The 24,140-nt window shown below is 42.0% G+C and overlaps 1 pseudogene; it reads left to right on the top strand.

The window, feature by feature from the left end:
* Positions 1-14,684, top strand: part of LOC139438576 (lysine-specific demethylase 6A-like) — a 32,847-nt pseudogene extending 18,163 nt beyond the window's left edge.
* Positions 14,685-24,140: the final 9,456 nt, after the last annotated feature.

Genomic DNA, 24,140 nt, shown 5'->3' with positions numbered 1-24,140 from the left:
CTCTACCGACTGAGCAAGCCGCCGCAGCTGGCGCCCAACATGGGGCAAGGCAACCCCACCACAGCCTCACTCCATAACCTGGAGGCCCCCCCTCCTTTCTTCTCACCGTGGGGCTTCTCTCGTGCAACATTGCTGCTACCTGAGCCTTGGCTACCTCATATGATCCACGGCGGTCTGGGAGAATTGCTGGATGGCTTTCTCCTTCCATGTCGGGGGCTTATACCGACCCGCTATGATTAAGAGGAGCCTTGGATTTCTCGGGAGCACGCGCTTGCACGTCTGAAGCAACCCTACCACAGCCCTACGCCCTCCTCTCTTCTCACCCCTATCTTTTCACTCTGCATTGCTGCTCCTGAACCTTGGTGACCTCATATGATCCATGGCGGTCTGGGAGAATCGCTGGATGGCTTTCTCCTTCCATGTCGGGGGCTTATACTGACCCGCTATGATTAAGAGGTGCCAATAAAATACTCAGGAGCGCGTGCCTGAGCACCCCCACCCCTGCCTTCACCTCTGCCTCCTCCCCTCCATGCTTGCTCCCCTTTGCCTTCCTCCACTGCTCGTTGTTCCGCCCTCCCCTCGTCAGGGCCTTCTCTTGGCCCGCGACCACCATCGGAGTCCCATCGGCTCTGACCCCTCGTCTCACCGCGCACCTCGGCTCCCATCGCCGCGCTCTCAAGGTAAGGGCCCCTTTTCTTATCGGCTCCAAAAGGCCATTAGCAATGGGTAACATCCTATCTGCTAAGCAAGCCCCACAAGTCCTCTCCGGTCTCCTAGACACTCACCGGTGTAAGATCTCTTTCAAACAGCTTCAAGTATATTGAGACCTTCTTCTCCCCTTTAATCCGTGGCTTACCACGTGTCAGCTTTGGGACCCGGACACCTATACTCACCTTATAGATAGGGTCACTTCTGCTGTGGAGCAGGAAGGTAAAAGATTCCCTCCTGGCTTATTACAGGCAACATGAAGTCCAGAAGAAATCTTGAAGGGTATAATCTATGATATGCTATATAAAAAAGGATTTAAAAGCAGCTATACCAAGAAAGTAAGAGTTATGAGTCAACTGTAAATAAATTATATATTTCTGTTAATGTGTTGTAATTGTTCTGTGTTTGTCTGTCTGTTCGTTCAATGTCAACATATATTGTGATACCTCCGGATGGTAAATATAAATTACTAGAAATCTTTAAAAGAGCTCTATTCAAATGGCCAAAAATTAAATAAGCGCTTATATTAATACTTAAGTTTATTATATTAATACATAAGTTTAAATGTTAATAAGATATCTACAATTAAAAAAAATTGTAAGTCTTAATTAACAAAATTAACTGTACGTCTTCATAAAAAGTTGTTCTTGCCTAGATCAAAATGAATAACATTTTTCTTCACAGGATAATATAAAGAATGTAAAACTTATATGAATATTAAAAAGGTTAAAAGTTTGTAAAAATGCTAACGGAAATGTAATAAGTTTTGCAAAAAGACGTATTTTGTCCTAAAGAAGGATGGCTAATTTTTCATAAACTCTTGAAACTTAATTTGCATGCGGCAAGTGTAAAAGGTATTGTGATAACTTTACGTAAGGGAATGTGTTCTGTAAAGATAAAATTTATCTTCAATAGTTTACATTAAGGTATTAAATGGCTAATTCCAAAAGGTCATTCTTAAATATATATATATAAAACTGAATTGATGATAATAATAATAAAAGGTAATTTTATAACAGGAAAGATTAACAGCAACCAAGCTCCCCTGCCAACTTGCTTTTAGGAAACGGTTTCTAATAGTGCATGCTACTAAGTATTTAAAGAAAAGTTATTCTTAAGGAAACAGAAGATGATTTTGTCTTTGCAGCCATTGTCTATTTAGCAACACCCCTCGCTATCGGCCTAGCCACTGTTGCGCCGGACGATTGGAACCTTAAACAAAGACTCCTCCTCACTGTCATCTTCCTATCTATCGTTACTATATTTACTGCCCTCATTCTCCTTCATTTATAAAGCAGTCTCCTACAAACCACAAAGCTTCTGTCTTAAACATTCCATTCTCAACCCTATCCTCTAAATGATCTTCTCACTTCCCCCACAGCCTTTAATACTTTATTTCTTCCTCATAACCTTTGCTTTCTTGATAATATTTTCCACCATCTGTCTAGCCACTACCGCCCCAGAAGATTGGAACCTTGGCTAACGAATTCTACTCTCCATCGCCTTTCTGTTTATTATCCTCTTTTATGCTTTACTCCTTATCTTCCTCCCATAATGACTTCACCAAGCCTCCTCTTGTCCAAAACCGTCACCCTTCTTTTCCTCACACTCCCCATTGCACTCACCAACCCCAGCCATCAGCCTTTTAATTGGACAGTAAGCCTCTGGCAGGAAAAAGTAATCCTCTCCTACAATGTCTTCGCTGCCAAGGAGAGATCAACTACCTGCAACGCGCTGTCATCCTGGACTTTTAACAATAGATGGATTTTATAGCCACCGAGATCAACAAGAATTGGACATTGGCCACCCTTGCTTGCAACGGCAAGATTCCGCCCCCTAAATTGTACATTTATATCCCCGTCATACTCACCTCCCTCTTCATCCCTGCTTCCCTCATTGCTTACTGCCTCTTGGGCCTTGGCTACTTGTTGCTGCTGGCATCCTGGCCCTTATTTGAAAAGAAGGGGGAAATGTGGTTATCCCTCGGGCTGAAGTGTGGTTTGCTGGCCTGGCGGGGGAGCAGCCGCGGCAGGCCAAGCTGCTGCCCCCATAATAGGGTGGCTGGTCGGACTCACCGCCACCCCTGAAGGGAGCTCAGCATGGGCGCAGAGTGCCCTCGGGTCTCCCCTTCTCAGCAGCCATGCTTCCACGGCCGCCCCTCCTCCCGGATGGTGCCACACGATGCTTGTGGGGCGGCACCCTTCTTCTTCTTTCTCCCTGCGCAGGCACAGGGCAGAAAATTCCAGTCGGCCCTTTTCCCCTCCCCCGACAGCAGCAACAGCCAGGCGTGGGCGTAAAAATCCAGTCTGCCCTTTTCCCTTCCCCCCACAGCAGCAACAGCCAGGCATGGGCGGGAAACTCCAGTCTGCCCTCCACCCCAGCAACAGCAGCCACCAATCCCTAAACCCTGCCCCTTCCCCCAGCAACAGCGACAGCCAATCCCTAACCACCACCCCTCCCCCATCCAGTACCGCCCACTGACCTTTCTCCAGCAACCAATATGAGCAGGGCATGGCTTCGACCAATCAGCCTTCCCCAGCCCCTATAAAACTGTTGCCTCTCCCTCAATAAAGTGGACTTGCATGTTTACCTTGTCTCCACGGTAGTTCTTCTGCCGTGCGCCCTCCAGTCCTGAGAGCCCCCGACAAGGGCCTGGCCTCCCTTGTCCCCAGTTCGTCACCTGCTTCTCCGGGTGACCACTTCGTTGCTGGCTTCTCCGGGCGACCCCTTCGTCGCCGGCTTCGCCAGGCGGCCCCGTCAGCCGAACCGTGCACCCCCTTGTGAGACCGATCCCTCGTCTGCTGCCGGACCGACCCCTCGTCCCAAGTGGGACCGACCCCTCGTCCCAAGCGGGACCGACCCCTCGTCCAGAGCTGGACCAACCCCTCGTCCGCAGCCAGACCCCACCTCTACTGACCGAGCAAGCCGCCGCAGTGCTCCCCTGGCATGTGGGGATCCCCTATGTGGCGGACACCCCTGCTTGGCATGGCACTCCTTGCACACTTCAACACTGCACATGGGTCAGCTGATCACATGGGTCAGAAGGCCCTGCGTTTGAACTTGGACCTCCCGTGTGGTAGGCAGACACATTACCTGTTGGGCCAAATCTACTTCCTTATTTTCCATTTATTTAAACTATGGAAATGATGTTAGATAAAAAGCAAATTTGAGCAGTTTTCTTATTTGAGTTCAGAATAGGTCATAAACCAGCAAAAACAACATCAACAATGCATTTGGCCAGGAACTTCTAATGAACTTACAGTGCAATGATGGCTCAAGAAGTTTTGCAGAGGAGACAAGACTCATATAGATGAGGAGCATAGTGGTCAGCCTCCATAAGTAGACAATGACCAATTCAGAACAGTCATAGAAACTGATCCTCCTACAGCTACACAAGAAGTTGCCAAAGAACTCAATATTGACCATTCTTTGGTCACTGAGCATTTGAAGCAAATTGTGAAGGTGAAAAAGCTCTATAAGTGGGTGCCTCATGAACTGACCAAAATTTTTAAAAAGTTGTCATTTTGAACTGTCATCTTACCTTATTCTATGGAACAACACTGAGCCATTCCTCATTGGATTGTGATGTATGATGAAAGTGGACTTTATACAACAATGGCAATGACCTGCTCAGTGGTTGGACCAAGAAGCTCTAAAGCACTTCCTAAGGCCAAGTTTGCAACAAAAACATGTTCTGCTGTCAGTTTGATACACAAAGCTTTCTGAATCCCAGTGAAACCATTGCATCTGAGAAGTATAATAAGCAAATCCATCAGATACACAGAAAACTGCAATGACTGCAGCTAGCATTGGTCAACAGAAAGGGCCCAATTCTTCTCCATGACAATATCCACCTGCACATCACACAACCAGTGCTTCAAAAGTTGAACAAATCAGGCTATGAAGTTTTTCCTCATCCACCATATTCACCTGACCTCTCCCCAACCACTTCTGCAAGCATCATAACAATTTTCTGCATGAAACATGGTTCCACAGCCAGCAGAGTGCAGAAAATGCTTTCCCAGAGTTGTTGAAGCCAAAGCATGGATTTTTATGCTTCAGCAATGAACAAACTGATTTCTCATTGGCAAAATTGGTTCCTATTTTGTAATGGTTGATTGTAATGGTTCCTATTTTGATTACTAAAAGATCTGTTTGAGTCTAGTTTTTGGTTTTGTTTCTTTAATTTCTCTTCCCTTTCCCCTTCCCCATTGTCTGCTCTCTGTGTACATTCCCTGTGTGTTCTTCTGTGTGTGCTTGCATTCTTGCCAGCAAGACCAAAGAATTTGTGTCTCTTTTTGCTGCATCTTGCTGCATCAGCTCTCCCTGTGTGCAGCATCAGTGCCAGGCAGGCTGTATGTTTTTTGTAAGGAGTGCAATCCTTGCGCATGGGGCTCCCCTATGCGGGGGCACCCCCACATGGCCCGGAACTCCTTGTGTGCATCAGCACTGTGTGTGGGTTTGCTCACCACATAGGTCAGGAGATCCTGGGTTTGAATCCTTGACCTCCTATATGGTATGTGGATGCTTTATCAGTTGAACCAAATCTGCTGACCTGAGCCTAGTTATAATGATTTAAAATTCACATTCTGGAACCGCAATTCCTTTTGCACCAACCTAATATGTTTTTAAATTAGGTAGTGTGATTCCTCCAATTTTGTTTTTGTTTTTCAGTATGTCTCTTGCTACTTGGTGCCACTTGCCCTTCCAAATAAATTCCATGGTTAGCTTTTCCAATTCAGTAAAAAATGGTTTGGTAAATTTTATTGCGATTACATTAAATCTCTAAATCAGTTAGGGTACAAGAGACAATTTAGTGATGTTTAAAATTACTTTGAATGGACAGGGGATATTTTTCTGTTGAGGTCTTTTTTATTTCCTTTAACAGGGCTGTGTAGTTTTCTGCATACAAGTCATTTACACCTTTAATTAAATTTGTTCTTAGGTATTGGCTTCTTCTCATTACTATTGTAAATGAGATTTTTTTCTTGATTTCTTCCTCATTCTTCTTCTTTCTTAATATAAGTGTTCAGGGTTGTAACTTTCCCTCTCAGATGCTGTATTTCAAAAGTCTTTAGACATATGAGTGGAATCTGTGGAATCTGGTTCTTGAAATATTTTCATAGAGTTAGTAATGTTGCCTTTGATTAATGATTACTATTGTCTTAACAGATTTTTCTGTTTTTAAGGAGATGCTAGGGATTGAACCCAGAACCTCATTAGTGGAAAGCACACATTTAAACCATTGAGCTTCACTGCTCCCCTTGATAATTTTTAAAGATTAAAATATATACAGTTTACATTTATTAAATGTATATATCTTACATCAGTGATTTGTTTTATTTTGATTTGTGTCCTTCACTTTAAATGATAATGTTCATAGGTATGTGTTTCTTCTTTTCATTTTACGGGTACATTTTTAAAATATTCAAATATTTGAATCAAAGTTGAAAATTTAAATTTTAAACCTATTTTTGTTTTTCTATTTCTTTCTAGGGGCTTCACAAAGGTCAGATTCACATATAGCAGACCCTAATAGTGAACAATCTCTGTTTCACTGGGCCTCCCCAGTATCTCCAATCAGCTAGCACTAGTATTCAAAATCAGAAGGGACATTCCACCCTGCCTAGGAATTCATTAACACAGGGATCTGCTCTCAGTCCCTTCACCTCTCACACGGCTACCTCAAGTGGACAACAAGTCATTACTCTTACCAAAGAGAGCAGCAAGCCGTCAAGAAATACATCCTCAGTGCCTGATAAGAGCAGGCACAGTGGAGGGTCATCCGATGGCTGTGCCAGTGTCAAGGAACATCCTAATCATGTTCATCAGCTGATACCAGATGCTTCTTTCAGTCCTAACCATGGAGATTCCATGTCACCAAATTTACTAATTTCAGATGATTCTCAGCTTTCCACCTTGATGATTGGAAAGGCCAGTGACAATGTAGATACCAGACCCTGTGACAAATAACATCTTCCCAACTATTTGTACAAAAACTGGTGATTCTGTTACCCCTTCACCGTCTTCATCCATTTCCACAGCAACTCCGTCTCCTAAGTCAACTGAGCAGATGACCACACAAAGTGTTCCCAGCCTTAATAGTCCTCACTGTGAGCTACATAGAACCAATGGAGAAGGGGTAGAGGACTCACAGAGCCACAAAGAAACAGATTTCCCTCAAATTAGCTACAAACCTAGTTCTCAGATCATACCATCAGTGTCTGTGTCCATATATTCCAGTTCAGCAGAAGTACTGAAAGCATGCAGGTTAACGTGGGTATGTTCCTCACAAAGTGAAATTGTTGACTAATGGTCTCATTAAAAAATCTCATTTATAATTTGAATCACTTAAGAAATGCAAAGTTCACCATTTATTGATATATATACTTTAAAATAACAGCTTAATAAGGTTCTTATTTATTCTTCAGTCTTGCAGTTACAAAGTATGTGATGTGAAAAGAATTTTGGTATTCTGACATATGTCTATGTGCAATGTCATTGTCCTCTTCTGATTTCTAGGATTATAAGCTTTAGTGTGATTGACTTTGTTCTGAAGATTGGCACAAAACTTAAATCATATTCCATAGAAAAATGCAAAGCTTGGAAAACCCTACTACTCATTTTCTTTTTCTTGAAGCTGTTGGAGATTTGAGTAGATATGAACCTCACTGATTATTAGTATTCCCTTTTGTTCCTATTTGAAAAAATTTGTCTCATTCAAAGAGGCAATAAAATGGGCACAAAGGAGGGAAAAGCAGAAAGGAAAAATAAAAGGTCTTTCAGTCACTCTGAAAGGAACAGCCATGCTCAGCCAGTTCTGTGGCTACATGGGTTATTCCAGGAAGTATATCTCTCAATTTACTAAAGATACCCACCTCCCACCTCAAAAAGGAGGGAGAAGGAAAGAGGAAAGACTGTAGAAAGGAAGAAACAGTTTATGAAAAAGTGGGGATAAAAATTATTTTGAGGCCGAGAAAGATACAAAATGGTATTTGTCATATGGGGTCCGCATTGATGCTTTAGATAATGTCTGCACTAAACAGAAGTCTGAAATTTAAGAGAAGTGATAAAGAAATATAGGGTTTATGATTTAATGTCCCTTATTAAGAAATTTCATGAGGAAAAATAATTAATTGTACATGAGTCTTATCTGTATACACCTTTTCATTTGTCTACTAAATGATAAACTTGAAAATATTTTAGAAAGCTGTATTTCAAAAGCTCTTTTACAAAGAATTTTAAAAATAATGACTCATTTCTCCAATAACAAATCAATTAATGATTAAGAAGATTTCAGAATGGGTTAAAAATGTTAGTCTTTTCCACATCTAATTTTTTCTTTACTTTCTTTTTTTTCTCTTTGAACATTTCTGGTGAGATTCACTATTTTGTCTTCAACAATTTTAGGCATATGCATGGTCAAAAATTAGTCTATTTCTCTCGCAAAGAGTGCTGTCCTTTTGAAATAGGGTAATAGTATATTTTAAGGGAGAAAGATTGATAGTGCCCATAGATTAGTGGCTACACACATAAATCCCTAGTTTCTGACTTGACCATGTTTTACATATTATATAAGAACTGTTAGATATGATATAGCACTATTTATTCTGAGTATCCTGAGCCTCTATTCTTTTTTAAACTAGCTCTTATTTTTTTCACCCTGGTTGTGCAGTCAATGCCATAAATTGAAAGTGTATGAATTGCAGCACCTACGCTTCTCACAACATTCAAGTGAGAGAAACCTTGAATTGGGCTCCCTTCTTTTTGTTACTTCTTTAAAATACAGATATCTGCACTTTCCATTGATTTAATTTTCTATGTAACCACTTTTTTTCTATCATTGAAATGTAGAAACTGCAATGACTATCCTGTTTATGCTTTCAAGACTAATTTACCATATCATGAATGTTTAATAAGCTTCAATTTTGGTACCACCTAAGTGAGCATAAAAATGTTTTCAAGTACAATTTTAACACTGGATCATTCTCATAATCTCTTCAAATAGTTTTTATTATATATTGCATCCTTATTGCTGATTATAAACAAGCTTCATGTAATCAAACAAATGAACCATGTTTTGTTTAAAATACAAAGAATGACACATATCATAAGCACAGGAATCAGTTTCTTTATTGTATAAATTATGTTTGGCACTTTATCCCATTAGTTTAATAAAATTTCATGAATTATTCCTTTATCAGGTACAGTGCAGCATTTTTCTGTTTGTTAAAAGCAACACATCTGAGCAGTTTATACTTTAGGTCAATTCTGTATTTAAATTTCAAAATTTAATGTGTATCACACCTAAATCTAAAAATTACGTGGTCATCATGCATTTCAAGAGATTTTGAAATTTGGGTATTTCTTTAGCTTATAGTCTTAATTGCTAGTTAAAACTTAAATTTTAGTTTAATAAAGAATTTCTCATTCTTTTATTTATAAAACAAAAGTAATTAATTATGGGGGGAGAAGATGTGGCTCGAGTTGTTGAATGCCCAGCTCCCACATGGGAGTTCCTGGCTTGGGTTCTCCTTGCCTCCTGAGAAAAAAAAAAACAAGCCGAAAAAATAAAATAAAATAAAACCATTTCAGGGAAGTTGAGCACTGGCTTTAAAATACATCACAAGTTTTTTTGTTGTGGTGGTTTAAAAAGGTAATAACATCCTTGAATCAAAACTTTCAAGCCTTTGTTTTCATTAGCACAATGAAAAAGAGGTAGCAAAACTGAAACAAAATAAGGTATTTAGCTTCATGTTTATTATTCTATAATTTTAAAGGAAAATATGATTATGTGAAATTTTAATTTTTAAAACCACTTCTCCTTTGACATTTTAATATATTGATTATTTTTAAATTTTAATAACTAGGTAAAGACAAGCTATAACTTGGTATTTTAAAGTTTTAGAGTATATCTTGCTGGTTGTCTGGTTTTGCTGGAAACTTCAAGGATTGATTAATAATCTTCTTAGATTCTTACAAAATTTTGACTTAGGAAAGATTTGACCATGTTTTAAGAACTTACAATTTTACCCACATTAATTTATTAAAGGAAAAATATGAATCCAAGAATTATTCAAATAATCATAATATAAAAATTATGTAATTACATAGCAACTCTATACATTTCTTTAAAATTGTTATAATTAGCTCTAAAGTTTAGTATTAATATTTGGATTCTTGATGATTATTAGTTTGGAGCTGCCAGAGAATAAGTTTTGTGAAGAGAAAATGAATTTATTTATTTTTTATAGATTTCAGAATAAGAGTTATTCTGGGAATAATTGCTAAACTATGCTTTAGGAAAAAAAGACAAATTTTACTAAGATGCTAATATAGATATCCATACTTTTTTGGTACAAGTTATTGTTTAAATATTTGATAGAGAAAACCTAAGAGTAAAAGGTATTAAAGGGAAAATTAGGGTTCATATTTGTTCTTTAGGTTAGAGAATAAATTGGAAAGTTATGGGCAAAGAATGTAATTTTGTCATTTATTCATGTGATATGTAGGTAATATATTTTGTTTACTTATTCTTAAATGACATAAAGAATGAAATTATTGAAAAAAAATCAAATGTTCTTAATTACTAAGTCCAAATATCCTGTAATTACTATATATTTACAAATACCCCATAATTAAACTGGGATTTAATTTAGGCTTTCTTATTTCTCCCTTAATTTTCAATGTAAATTTACAGGTGATGTTTCTTCTAATTTTTAGAAAGGAATCTAGGTAAAAACATCTTGTCTAACAGTAGCATTTGTTTTTTTAGATAAATGTCCACCTCCAAGGCCACCCTCTACACCATACCCATCCTTGCCAATGGACTAGTTGAATCCACCCACACCTAATATTCATGTGAGTCCCAATTTATTAGAATAAAGTGAAATCAGTGTTGGGACTTATTTTTAGAAGATAAAATACATTAATTATATAGGTATGTATTTAAATCAGTGAGTATGCATGGACACATCTTGAAAGTTTGGGGGGAAATAGGTAGTATTCAAGGGATGACAATGCCTGTCATCAATCCTCAGGCTAAATCTCTAATTGTTTTTGTAAAGATTTATTGGAACACATGCATGTATTTTTTTTTTATTTACATTGCGTTTGTATAGTTGCTCTCATTCAAAATGTAATGGAAGTATACTTAAAGAACTCTGAAAAATCTTAAGTATTACTTTGTGAACCATAATATGAGAATGAGAGATGGGTAAAACCATTTAAAAATAAATCCAATTTTAAAATGTATTTATTCACCTAGAAATTTGTATGCCTATTGTATCATAATGACAGAAGTAAGGTCTATTAAATAATGTCTCCTAAATTAACAGATAATTATAAAATATTATAATTTATACCAATAAAATATCAATTGTTAGCATTCATTGTAGATTTTACCATGCCAAATGGATGAGAACATGAATATGGATTTGCTATGTAATAATTAAAGTCATTTTACTGAGAGCTAACAAAATATTTTAATTTTGCCTTTGGAAAATAAATGTGATGCTTTCTTTCCTCCACTACATCAATTTTGTACAAATCCTAACAACTCTTTTATAGTAATCCCTGGCCTTGCTGGAGCTAAGTTAGGTAAGCTTTTAAAAGTGAAAAAAAGTTTGTATGTTTTCTCTATTATCTTTTTTGTATGAAATATTTTTAAATTTACATATGCAATTCATATATGAAAATAATTGTATAATAAAAGTTGTGAACTTACAAGAGAGCCATGCATGAGGATACAGTTGTTGCAACCAGCACATGAAAACTGGGATCCCACAGGAACAAAGAAAATATGGCACTGTGAAAATAGTAGATCTCATACTACAATTGCTTAATGTACACAGTACCAGGCTGCCTCATTCCAGGTATCTTTGAAAGTAGGTATTCATTATGGAGATTTTTACTGGAATTTTAAAAGAGCACATGACTACTGTAACATGACATATGTTTTATGCATATAATTTATATATAAGTTTTGTAATTTGCAAACATTAAGTTTAAGACTTGCACAAACTTTAACTTGATTTAATCACATAGTTATAAGAAGTAAAATTTAATCTTAACAAGGTATCTCCCTCACTTGTGTAACACTTCTATTTAGACAGATAAACCACTTCTACTTAATAGTTACAGAATATTACTTGTAATTATGAAAAGAATTATCTGTGTGTCTCACACATGCAGGCATGTTTCCATTGTTTTTCATCTGAAAGGTACTTCACCCAAAAATTAATATCTTCTGAAAATCTTAGTGGGAGAAGGAGAAATTTTACAGAAATGTCTCATAATTTGTAAGGAATAAAAATGATCAAAAAAGCTTAATCATAGGATTATTCTTAACAAAATCAATAGACAGTAAATCAATTTACAATTACCTAGCATTTGTTAAAATAAGAACCTTGTGGAATCTTTTGTTGGTAAATGTAAAATATCTATAGTGATGTTCCTATTAACTGTATTTATTTAAATAGTTGTTTTTCATGTCTCTTTTAATTAAACTGTTAAAAAGAACTTCAGAGTAGTATCACACATTTAAAATTGCAAAATGTTATTTTTAAATGCTCATCTTTATTGTTTTAAAATTCATCAAAATTTTATAACTGAAAAGATTAAAATCTTTAAATGTTTAATCTGCTACTCATTTATGTTTAGAAAATGTTTGAAAGTCTACCCTCAGTTCACATTTTTTTCAAGATTTAATTTATTTATTTATCCCCCCTCCTCCTGCCCCCATTGTCTGTTCTCTGTGTCTATGTGCTGCGTTTTCTTTATCTGCTTCTGTTGTCAGCGGCACGGGAGTCTGTGTTTCTTTTTGTTGCATCATCTTGCTGTGCAGCTCTCCATGTGTGCAGCGCCACTGCTGGACAGGCTGCACTTTTTTTGTGCTGGGCGGCTCTCCTTACAGGGTGCACTCCTTGCGTGTGGGGCTTCCCTACACGGGGGGCACCTCTGCGTGGCAGGGCATTCCTTGCATGCATCAGCGCTGCGCATGGGCCAGCTCCACACAGGTCAAGGAGGCCCGGGGTTTGAACCGCAGACCTCCCATGTGGTAGACGGATGCCGTAACCACTGGGCCAACTCCACTACCTCAGTTCACATTTTCAATCTAGTTGATACAATTAAAGCAAATATTGTGTTCTTTTCTGAGTGATACTTCTTGTGTCCTATAAAATCGTAATGAAAGCTGTTAATGTAATTTTTGTGAGTAGTAGAGTTTCCTTTTTTTTAGATTAATTGTTCATACTTTTGAGATGCTTTAATTACATGAGTATGTATTGTCAGAAAAGAATAATAAACAGCTATCAAAGATTAAGGCAAACTGTTTTACAATATTTGGAACAGGGTGCAAAAGAGAAAAATTACTTTATATTTTGAAGCAATCAATATTAAATGTGAAGAGATTCACAGATTCTTAGGAAATATACATTTTTAATTTTTAGAAATTTTAAAAATTTATTTCTTCTACATACATACCCCCTTTTCTGCTCTCCTGTCCATTTGCTGTGTGTTCTTCTGTGTCCTCTTGCATTCTATGTGGCACTGGTAATCTGTGTCTCTTTTTGTTGTGTCATGTTGGTGCGTTATCTCTCCATGTGTGTGGCGCCGCTCCTTGGTGGGCTGTGCTTTATTCACATGGGGTGGCTCAATGCAGAGTGCACTCCTTGTGCATGGCGTTCCTCTATGTGTGGAACACCCCTGCGTGGCCCCACACCTTGTACAGCTCGGACCAGCATACCACATGGGTCAGGAGGCCCTGGGTTCGAACTCTGGGCCTCCCACATAATACACAGATCCTCTATCAGGTGAGCCATGTCCACTTCCCAGAGGTACACATTTAAACCATTTTAAAAGTTAATGAAGGGGAACAGATATAGCTCAATTGTTGAGCTTCCCATGTACAAGATCCCAGCTTTAATCCCCAGTACCTCCCGATAACAAACAAACAACACTAATTGGGGGTGCAGGTGGCTCAGTGGTTGAGTGCCTGCTTCTCATGTATGAGGTCCTGGGTTCTATCCCTAATACTTTCTTTAAACAAATAGTAGTGAGAATAGCAAAATCAGAAATCTTAGAAGAGTATTAAGAAATAAAGTATCTTTGACAGTAGATAAATGCTGAATAAGAACTTGAGGGGAAAGCACCCATTTCTTTTTACAATAGCTTTCAGTTCTCCATATATTTTTATAATAGCTTTCAGTTCTCCACATATTCAGTGCTGTACAACCATCATTACCACAATCAATTTTAAAGCATTCTCATCACCTCAAAGGAAGTTTTGTCTCTTCCCATTTCCTCTTATCCCCAATGTCTGGCAACTGCTAATCTGTAATTTTTGTCTCTTTGGATTTGCCTATTTGGACAGGACATGTAAACAGAATCATAAAATCTATGATCTTTAATGACTACCCTCTTTTAACTTTATTGACTAATAATATTTTCAAGGGTCAACCATATTTTAGAATATATCATCACTTCATTTTTTTATTGCCAAAATTTGGATAATATCATATTTTGTCCATTTGCTATTGAGCATAATGTTGCTATGAACATTCATGAACAGGATGTACTGTGGGCAAAATGTTTTCATTTCATTTGTTATATACCTAGAAATGGAGTGGTTGGGTCATCTAATAAATCTATGTTTAACATTTTGAGGAAATGTAAGAATATTTTTCAACATGGATGCACTGTTCTCCTTTCTCAGTATCTGTGTAGGAGAGTTTTATTTTCTCCATGTATGAGTCAACACTTTCTATTTCTGTTTTGTATCATAGCCATCCTAGTGGGAATAATAGTGGTCTGTCTCATTGCAGTTTTGCTTTGTTTTTCTCTACTGATTCAAATGTGGAACAGCTTACGTGCTTATCATAGGCCCTTTGTTTATCTTTTAGAGAAATGTTTATTCAGATGCTTTGCGCATTGCTAAATTGTGTTACCGAGCAAGCCGTCGTATAGAGCCTTCTTAAAAATTATTAGAGTAAATACTTCTAAAATCCAACATACTCTTTTAAGCTTTGTCATTTCTACTACAATTTGTTTTGGTGAGTGGTGTTGGGATAGACAGTTCTTGTACCTCTACAGTACTCCTCCTCCAAATCATCTTTCTTTCATCCATGAAAGAAGTGCGGCGGCTTGCTCGGTCGGTAGAGGTGGGGTCTGGCTGCGGACGAGGGGTCGGTCCAGCTCTGGACGAGGGGTCGGTCCCGCTTGGGACGAGGGGTCGGTCCCACCTGGGACGAGGGGTCGGTCCGGCAGCAGACGAGGGATCGGTCTCACAAGGGGTTGCGCGGTTCAGCTGACGGGGTCGCCCGGCGAAGCCGGCGACGAAGGGGTCGCCCGGAGAAGCAGGTGATGAAGGGGTCACCCGGAGAAGCAGGCGACGAACTGGGGACAAGGGAGGCCAGGCCCTTGTCAGGGGCTCTCAGGACTGGAGGGCGCACGGCAGAAGAACTACCGTTGGGCGCCAGCTGCGGTGGCTTGCTCGGTCGGTAGAGGTGGGGTCTGGCTGCGGATGAGGGGTCGGTCCAGCTCTGGACGAGGGGTCGGTCCCGCTTGGGACGAGGGGTCGGTCCCACCTGGGACGAGGGGTCGGTCCGGCAGCAAACGAGGGATCGGTCTCACAAGGGGTTGCGCGGTTCGGCTGACGGGGTCGCCCGGCGAAGCCGGCGACGAAGGGGTCGCCCGGAGAAGCAGGCGACGAAGGGGTCACCCGGAGAAGCAGGCGACGAACTGGGGACAAGGGAGGCCAGGCTCTTGTCGGGGGCTCTCAGGACTGGAGGGCGCACGGCAGAAGAACTACCGCGGAGACAAGGTAAACACGCAAGTCCACTTTACTGAGGGAGAGGCAACAGTTTTATAGGGGCTGGGGAAGGCTGATTGGTTGAAGCCACGCCCTGTTCTGATTGGTTGCCGGCGAAAGGTCAGTGGGCGGTACTGGACGGGGGAGGGGTGGTGGTTAGGGATTGGCTGTCGCTGTTGCTGGGGGAAGGGGCAGGGTTTAGGGATTGGTGGCTGCTGTTGCTGGGGTGGAGGGCAGACTTGAGTTTCCCGCCCACGCCTGGCTGTTGCTGCTGTTGGGGGAGGGGAAAAGGGCGGGCTGGATTTTTCCGCCCACGCCTGGCTGTTGCTGCTGTTGGGGGAGGGGAAAAGGGCAGACTGGAATTTTCCGCCCTGCGCCTGCGCAGGGAGAAAGAAGAAGAAGGGTGCTGCCCCACAAGGCATTGGGTGGCGCCATCTGGGAGGAGGGGCAGCCGCGGAAGCATGGCTGCCGAGAAGGGGAGACCCGAGGGCACTCTGCGCCCATGCCGAGCTTCCTTCAGGGGTGGCGGTGAGTCCGACCAGCCACCCTATTATGGGGCAGCGGCTTGGCCTGCCGCGGCTGCTCCCCCGCCAGGCCAGCAAACCACACTTCAGCCCAAGGGGTGACCGCATTTCCCCCTTCTTTTCAAATAAGGACCAGGATGGCAGCAGCAACAAGTAGCTGAGGCCCAAGAGGCAGTAAGCAATGAGGGAAGCGGGGCTGAAGAGGGAGGTGAGTATGACGGGGATACAAATGTACAATTTGGGGGGCGGTATCTTGCCGTTGCAAGCAAGGGTGGCCAATGTCCAATTCTCGTTTATCTCGGTGGCTATAAGGTCCATGTGCTGTTAAAAGTCCAGGATGATAGCACGTTACAGGTGGTTGATCTCTTCTTGGTGGCGAAGAGCGGCAGAGGTAGACTATGTGATGGTCTGGAGGATCGCAGTGGTGAGGACAAGTTGTGTCAGGGCACCAGCGACGGTGGTGGCGGCAGCGTCGGGAATGGTGGAGATGTAGGCGAGGACAAGAAGGCCAAGGTCTCCACGGGCCGAGAGAGGCCGATGTTAACGGGGCGGGCCGACATGGGGCGGCCCAATCTGCAATGCAATGGGGGTTCAAGCAAAAAAGGAGGGGGGCGGTGGACGAGAAAGGATGCTTTGGATGGCTGAGAAGAGGAGTGAGGTCGAGACAGGAGGAAGCTCCGCAGAAGTATGGGGAGGCAAGAGCAGAAGTGTTATTGGATGCTAGAAAGCAGGCTGTGGGCCGGGGAAAGTGGGTTGTGGGCCGTTTAGCAGGGCTGGTGCTGCTTGAGAGCGATGGCGGCATGGGGGGCCGCGGTTACAGAAGACTTGGGGCTGTTTCAGAGAGATCTTACACCGGTGAGTGTCTAGGAGACCGGCGAGGGCCCGAACTTGTGGGGCTTGCTTAGCAGATAGGATGTTACCCATCGCTAATGGCCTTTTGGAGCCGATAAGAAAAGGGGCCCTTACCTTGAGAGCGCGGTGATGGGAGCCGAGGTGCGCGGTGAGACGAGGGGTCGGAGCCGATGGGACTCCGACGGTGGTCGCGGGCCAAGAGAAGGCCCCGACGAGGGGAAGGCGGGACGACGAGCAGTGGAGCAAGGCAAAGGGGAGCAAGCACGGAGGGGAGGAGGCAGAGGTGAAGGCAGGGGTGGAGGTGCTCAGGCACGAGCTCCTGAGAGTTTTATTGGCGCCTCTTAATCATAGCGGGTCGGTATAAGCCCCCGACATGGAAGGAGAAAGCCATCCAGCGATTCTCCCAGACTGCCGTGGATCATATGAGGTCACCAAGGTTCAGGAGCAGCAATGCAGAGCGAAAAGATAGGGGTGAGAAGAGAGAAGGGCGTAGGGCTGTGGTAGGGTTACTTCAGACGTGCAAGCGCGTGCTCCCGAGAAATCCAAGGCTCCTCTTAATCATAGCGGGTCGGTATAAGCCCCCAACATGGAAGGAGAAAGCCATCCAGCGATTCTCCCAGACCGCCGTGGATCATATGAGGTAGCCAAGGCTCAGGTAGCAGCAATGTTGCACGAGAGAAGTCCCACGGTGAGAAGAGAGGAGGGGGTGGCGCCAGGTTACGGAGTGAGGCTGTGGTGGAGTTGCCTTGCCCCACGTTGTGCTGTGGTGGGGTTGCTTTGCCCCACGTTGGGCGCCAGCTGCGGTGGCTTGCTCGGTCGGTAGAGGTGGGGTCTGGCTGCGGACGAGGGGTCGGTCCAGCTCTGGACGAGGGGTCGGTCCCGCTTGGGACGAGGGGTCGGTCCCACCTGGGACGAGGGGTCGGTCCGGCAGCAGACGAGGGATCGGTCTCACAAGGGGTTGCGCGGTTCGGCTGACGGGGTCGCCCGGCGAAGCCGGCGACGAAGGGGTCGCCCGGAGAAGCAGGCGACGAAGGGGTCACCCAGAGAAGCAGGCGACGAACTGGGGACAAGGGAGGCCAGGCCCTTGTCGGGGGCTCTCAGGACTGGAGGGCGCACGGCAGAAGAACTACCGCGGAGACAAGGTAAACACGCAAGTCCACTTTACTGAGGGAGAGGCAACAGTTTTATAGGGGCTGGGGAAGGCTGATTGGTTGAAGCCACGCCCTGTTCTGATTGGTTGCCGGCGAAAGGTCAGTGGGCGGTACTGGACGGGGGAGGGGTGGTGGTTAGGGATTGGCTGTCGCTGTTGCTGGGGGAAGGGGCAGGGTTTAGGGATTGGTGGCTGCTGTTGCTGGGGTGGAGGGCAGACTTGAGTTTCCCGCCCACGCCTGGCTGTTGCTGCTGTTGGGGGAGGGGAAAAGGGCGGGCTGGATTTTTCCGCCCACGCCTGGCTGTTGCTGCTGTCGGGGGAGGGGAAAAGGGCGGGCTGGATTTTTCCGCCCACACCTGGCTGTTGCTGCTGTCAGGGGAGGGGAAAAGGGCAGACTGGAATTTTCCGCCCTGCGCCTGCGCAGGGAGAAAGAAGAAGAAGGGTGCTGCCCCACAAGGCATCGGGTGGCGCCATCTGGGAGGAGGGGCAGCCGCGGAAGCATGGCTGCCGAGAAGGGGAGACCCGAGGGCACTCTGCGCCCATGCCGAGCTTCCTTCAGGGGTGGCGGTGAGTCCGACCAGCCACCCTATTATGGGGCAGCGGCTTGGCCTGCCGCGGCTGCTCCCCCGCCAGGCCAGCAAACCACACTTCAGCCCAAGGGGTGACCGCAAGAAGGCAAAGAACCATGATTGAGAAGCATCAGGCTGTGCACAGAATGACCAGGCCTGGAGGCCTGCAGTGGAAGGAGCCTAAATCCTAGCTTCATAGGGACTCTCTTAATACCGCTTTTTGGATTAAAATTGATGTTTACCTGGTCTTTGAATGTTAGTGCCTGGATGATTAGTTCACTGCCCAAATCAGTTTTCCTCTTGCCCCATCAACAGTTCTTTCTCTTGCATACTGGCTAGCTACCTTACAAAGGAAAAATATTGGAGATATTCTATATTTTATATATAGGTGTATGTATTGTTGGAGATATTTTTGTTGTGCTGTTTTGGACAAAATAAAGAATTCTTTGTTAAAAAGTAAATAAAATAAAAAAAATAAAAATTCATGATTTGATTTTGTCTTGTAAACTTTTTTTATTAGTTCGAACTTGCCTAGTAATTTGTGGTTGAATTGATTAAGAAACATTATAATTATGTCATGAAATTTCAAAGGACAATTAGTGGACAGTGACGTGGTTAATTTTTGGTCTTCTCATTCAGAAAAACTAGATTATCAACCCTCAGTTCAGAAAATTGCCAATAAAACGTGACCGTTGCTATGCGGTTGGGCAAGTGGGTTATTGAGCTTCACATTTCTGATAAAAAATCATAGAATTAATGACAAAGTCCGTAAGAATGGCATATGACTGGGGGGGTCTAATGAATAATATGAATAACAATATGCTTTGTATTTTGTAAAACTTTATAAATGTGAGGTTTTTTAACCATCAGTTGAAAAATATCTTTAACACATTCCACTTGAGTTAATATTTTAAGATTTTTTTCTCCAACTTCTTTGAAAATACTTTCCTAGAGTTGTTCCCTACAGACTATTCTTAGAGATTTGTGATGGTTAGGCTAATTTATCAACTTGGCCTGGTAATGGCACCCAGTTGATTAGTCAATCAAGCACTGGGTTAATTGAAATACAAGAACATTTCATGGACTTTAATTACCCTTGAGTTGATTGCTTCTATGGCTGACTGCATCTATAATCAACTGAGGAGATTGCCTTCAGCAGTAACTTAAGTCTCATCCAAATAAGTTGAAGGCTTCAAAACCACAAGCAATTTCAGCATTCAGGGAGAGAATCACCATCTTTACTTCAAATAGTCAGCATCTCCTGGAAAATTCATTGAGAAACTTCTTTTGAGTCCTGCTATGCAACCTTCCCTATGTAATTCAGACTTTGAGCATCTCCATAGTCACAGGAGACCATTTTATACAGTCTCATACTATATCCAGATATCTCTTACCTGTCTCTTTTCCTAGAGGATTCTGACTAATGCACAGTGATATTGAGAGTGGTTCTTGAGAAGTATAATGTTTTAAAAATGAGATTTCTCTGTTGGTTCTGGGGTTTTGCAATTGGCTTTCAGCTTTGATTAGATTCAAAGGTGCTGATGGTCCAGTTTTCAGTAATTAAGAAGACTATAGTGTGAGTTGGCAGTAGAGATATGCAAAATATCACTACTGGATTCAACTACTTCCAAGTTTAAAAGAGACTAGGGTCTGGTTAGAGTGTTTTAACACCTTAAAAGGGTTTTGTGAGGGAAAAAAAGTGTTTTGTGGAATTAAAACATTCAGTGAGGTTGACAGGCTATTAGTAAATATCTTGAATACTGTTACAAAAGAAAGGGAAGAACTGAAGTCTCCAAATTTGAAACTTAACATCCACATGAATGATGTGAAAGTTTCTATATAAGCTCTGAAGGAAAATCTTGTGTCATGCAGCCTCATACTTAAGATCTCTGAAAACTAGACTCAGAATCTCATTGTGCGAGTAGCAGAGTTACAACAGGAACTAAAAACTCAACCTTGCAGGGTGACTGCTGTTAACCAAGGGTATTACTTTGAAAGGAATGGAATTCTGAGGATTTAGATGCAGCCATATATAGACTGATGATGAAAGCAGTAGGAAGATTAAAACCCTAAATTCTCTTCAGATTTTGCCAGATAAACCTGCAATGGTCTGCACTAAGGACATAGCCACCTCATCTCAACTACCCAACCACAAGTCTGCCCTGAACAGACAACCACCCAATCTCTAGACTTCTCCAAGGAGTCTGCCATCTAGCCCCCACTTAAGGAGATTAATCCTGTATCACGTGATGAAAATGCAAATGAATATCCTGAAAGTAATTGGCTTGCAGGGCATTTCTAATGGTTCTCCTTACCTATCCCCCATCAGTCCCCTTTTCTTCCCTTTGTTATGGTTATGAATTCCAAAAATAGATACTGGATTATGTTTGTGATCTGGCCTGTACTTGGGCATGATTAAGTTATGATTAGGGCTTTGGGCCACAAAAGTAGGGCATTGAGTCCCCATCCCTTTGTGGGTTGGGACTCACAGATTAAAGTCATGGCAAAGGACAGAGTTGAGGGTTCTTTTATGTTAGAATTTTGAAGTTGGAGTTTTTGATGCTGAAGTCTTAAGCTGGAGTCCCAGGAAGTTAGCACACAGAGGAAAGAGAAGCAAGTCCTGGGAAGAAAGGAAATTGAGCCAGGAGAAGAACAAAGAGGAATAGAGAATGCCCTTTTGACCCAGCAGAAACCCCAGGAAGAGAAATGGAGTTATTCACCTGATATGCTATAGCTGACCTTGTGGAGAAGAGAGAGGAGCTGAGTCCAGAGGAACCCAGGAAACATGAACCCTCACAGACATCAGCAGCCATCTTGCTCCAATGCATGAAAATAGACTTTGGTGAGGGAAGTAACTTATGCTTTATGGCACGGTATCTGTAAGCTCCTACCCCAAATAAATACCATTTATAAAAACCAACAGATTTCTGGTATTTTGCATCAACATATCTTTGACTAATACATTCTCTTTCTTCCATTACTAGACAGAAGTCACAACAAGCTCCCAAAGTTGAAATACAAAGTGTGACCCATGAGGAAGCACAATGTACTCCAAAAGAACTGCATGAGCTTTCCAATTCATATAGACAGTAACCAGTGGAATATTTGTGGGAATGGATATTAAAAGTTTGGGATAATGGTAGAAGTAATACAAAGTTGAATCAGGCTGAATTTATTGATAATTAGCCCTCTAAGCAGAGACTCTGGATTCAATGCTGTTGGAAAGGACAACTAAGAGTTTTTTGGTGTTTGGCTGAAAAATGGACAAACAGATGGCTGACAGTGCCTGAGATCAAGATGCCAGAATTGCCCTGGTATTCTGTAGAGATCAGAATATTAGAATGGATTTACCATCTAATATCTGCTGCATCCTCAGGAATGAACATAAGGCACACATTTCACCAAGATTGTTAAGAATAAATTTGTGAAACTTATTCCATCATTGTTGAAGAGCTCTGTGGTTGCTCTTCCCTGTAGGTTAGATGTTAGTATGGGAAGACTTGTCACAAAACTAGGATTCTTAAACATGATAGAGGTGATCAGATCCCAGGCCAGCAGTAGCCAAATGGCAGCACTTCATTACCAAAGACAAGGTGGGTGTGGCTAAGGCAATGTAAAGCAGGCTCAAAACAGCAAGCAAAAGAATATGAATCACTTAGATGTATAGCATTGGTCAATAAACCATGGAGATACCTAGAACTAAAATAGATGGGGAGTCTACTAAATTCCTAATTGTTCTGTACTAGCATAGGAATTCTAGATTAAGAGAACAAAACTCTAACTTAAATTACAGAAACAGAGCCAGTCCCTTGATCAATTTCCAGACTTGAGACAGTTTACAGACTCCCTTTGAATGAGAGGAAGACTGGGCTTTTGACTGGGGGTGTGGGGGGGGGGGGCGGGTTCCTATTACACTGCCAAAAATTTATGCTGTTCTCATCTTCCCACCTTCCCCAAAGAGGCCACAGTCTTTTACATGGTTAATTATGTATTAGGGAGAAGGAAATGATCAGATATTTTGGTGGATTATTAGGTACTGGCTCAGACCCAAAACATCAGTGTGGTCCACCAGTCAGAGTAGTCACCTTTCGAGGTCAGATGATAGATAGAGTTTTAGCTCAGGTCCATCTCACAGTGGGTCCAATGGGTTGCCAGATCCATTCTGTGATTATGTCCCTAGTTTCAGAATGCCTAATTGGAATAGCCATACTGAGCACCTTGCAGAATCCCCATATTTGTATCCAGACTTGTGGGCAAGGAATAATATGGTAGGAAAAATTAAGTGGATGTCACTAGAACTGCCCCTACCTACTAAAATAGTAAATCCAAATCAATACCAGATTCCTGGTGGGATAGCAAAGAACAGAGCCACTGTAAAAGAATTGAATTATGCAGGGGGAGTGATTCTCATACATCCCCGTTCAACTCTTGTGTTTAGACTGTGCAGAAAACAGATGGACCTTAGAGGAGAACAGAAGATTATCATAAACTTAATGAAGTGTTGACTCCAATTCCAGATGTGTTATCATTGTTTGAGCAAATCAGCACTTTCCCTGATACCTGGTATGCAGCTCTTGATCTGGCAGATGCTTTTTTTCTTAATACCATTAGTAAGGACCACCAAAAAGACTTTGCTGTCAGCTGGCAAGGCTTCCAACATACCTTCACTATCCTATATCAGGATATCAGATCTCCAGCTGTATGTTATAATATTGTTCACAGGACATTGATCATTTCCCAAAGACATCACACTGGTACATTATATCAATAATATACTGATTGAACCTAGTGAGCAACAAGTATTTGTAAGGCATTTGCATGAGAGAGGATGAGAGATAAGTCATACAGAGGTTCTCCAACCCAGTGAAACTTCTAGGTGTCCAGTGGTGGAGAACACGTAGAGATATCCTTTTAAAAGTGAAGGTTAAGCTGTTAGAAGTGGTCCCTCCTATGACCCAAAAAAAAAAATAAATAAATAAAACAACTCTTAGTTTGCCTCTCCAGCATTTGGAAACAACACATTCCTCATTTGGGTGTGTTGCACCAGCCCATTTACTGAGTGACCAGAAAGCTGCTAATTTTGAGTAGGTACTTTGAAAAAGGAGACTCTACTCCAGGTCCAGGCTGCTGTGCAAGCTGCACTGGCACTTCGGTCACATGATCCAGCAGACCCAATGGTGCTTAAGTTTCAGTGGCACATAGAGACACTATCTGGATTCTATGGAAGGCTTCTATAGGAAAATCACAATGCAGACTTTCATGGCAGTAAGTGAACTAATGAGTAGAAGTGTATTCCAATAAAGGTTCATTTGCAAAAAAAGAAAAGTAAATATTTTTTTTCATTATAGGACCATGTTTGTTTATGGGTAAATTAGATTCCCAACTGTGTCAGCTCATTAAATCTCCTGGAAAGTTTTCTTTGTGTGTGTGCTTTATGTAGAGCCTTTTATTTTCAAATTATTTCAAACTTTATAGCATAGAAATACAAAACCCATATAGGAACTCCAGTATGCACCCCACACCCAGAT

This window comes from Dasypus novemcinctus, assembly GCF_030445035.2.
Source record: "Dasypus novemcinctus isolate mDasNov1 chromosome Y unlocalized genomic scaffold, mDasNov1.1.hap2 SUPER_Y_unloc_1, whole genome shotgun sequence".
Lineage (NCBI taxonomy): Eukaryota > Metazoa > Chordata > Mammalia > Cingulata > Dasypodidae > Dasypus > Dasypus novemcinctus.
Note: the sequence above shows the minus strand (reverse complement) of the source record. Positions and strands in the feature narration are given on the sequence as shown.